Source organism: Scylla paramamosain, chromosome 8, assembly GCF_035594125.1.
Source record: "Scylla paramamosain isolate STU-SP2022 chromosome 8, ASM3559412v1, whole genome shotgun sequence".
NCBI lineage: Eukaryota > Metazoa > Arthropoda > Malacostraca > Decapoda > Portunidae > Scylla > Scylla paramamosain.
The window spans coordinates 16,392,040-16,393,192 of NC_087158.1; positions in this window are offsets into that span (position 1 = coordinate 16,392,040).

A 1,153-nucleotide genomic window follows, 5' to 3' on the forward strand; every position below is an offset into this window, starting at 1 on the left:
ACACACACACACACACACACACACTGTATACATGGTAGATTACATGCATACATTAATCATTTGTTTTGTGGACATGAAACTTGTACTCATGCTCTCTCTCTCTCTCTCTCTCTCTCTCTCTCTCTCTCTCTCTCTCTCTCTCTCTCTCTCTCTCTCTCTCTCTCTCTCTCTCTCTCTCTCTCTCTCTCTCTCTCTCTCTCTCTCTCTCTCTCTCCACAAGATCCGCAAGATAAATTTTCGTTCCAAAAATCAAGTTGTTTTCGATACAATGCAGAAGTTTGACCGCTAAATAGGCAGGTTATAAGATGGGAAAAAGGCACCCTCCTCCTCCTCCTCCTCCTCCTCCTCCTCCTCCTCCTCCTCTTCCTCTTTCTCCTCCTCCTCCTACCTTTAATAAGATGGGAAAAAGGCACCCTCTTCCTCCTCTTCCTCTTCCTCCTCCTACCTTTAATCTATCTTCATCTTTTTCATGTAATTTTTCTGTTATATTTATGTTTACTTGTCGTTTTATTGGACAGTGACGAAAGGGGGTGATATACGAGTATATTTGTGCGGCAGGAGAGATGGACGTGAGGGAATGGTTGTGAAGATGAATGGAAATGTGAGGGAAGCGAGGGGAAGTGAGGGGAATATGAGGGAACAGAATAGGGAGTACAGGGAAGGGAGAAAGGAGTAAGGGGAACAGTAGGAAGGGACGAAAGGAAAGGGAGGATGGAGTGAAGGGATTGAGGGTTTGCGGAGGGAGAGGAATAGGAAGAAACGAAGAAGGGAAGGAAGGAAAATAATTAGTTTTGTTTGTTTCTTTTACCACTATTGCTCAGTTTCAGTCGCTTTGCATTTTTCTCTTGGTCTTTTATTTTTTTTTATGTAGCTATTGTTTTACTGGTCTCAATTAACTTTCTATTTCCTCCTTCCTTACGTTTCTCTCTCTCTCTCTCTCTCTCTCTCTCTCTCTCTCTCTCTCTCTCTCTCTCTCTCTCTCTTCTTCTTCTTCTTCTTCTTCTTCTTCTTCTTCTTCTTCTTCTTCTTCTTCTTCTTCTTCTTCTTCTTCTTCTTCTTCTTCTTCTTCTTCTTCTTCTTCTTCTTCTTCTTCTTCTTCTTCTTCTTCTTCTTCTTCTTCTTCTTCTTCTTCTTCTTCTTCTTCTTCTTCTTC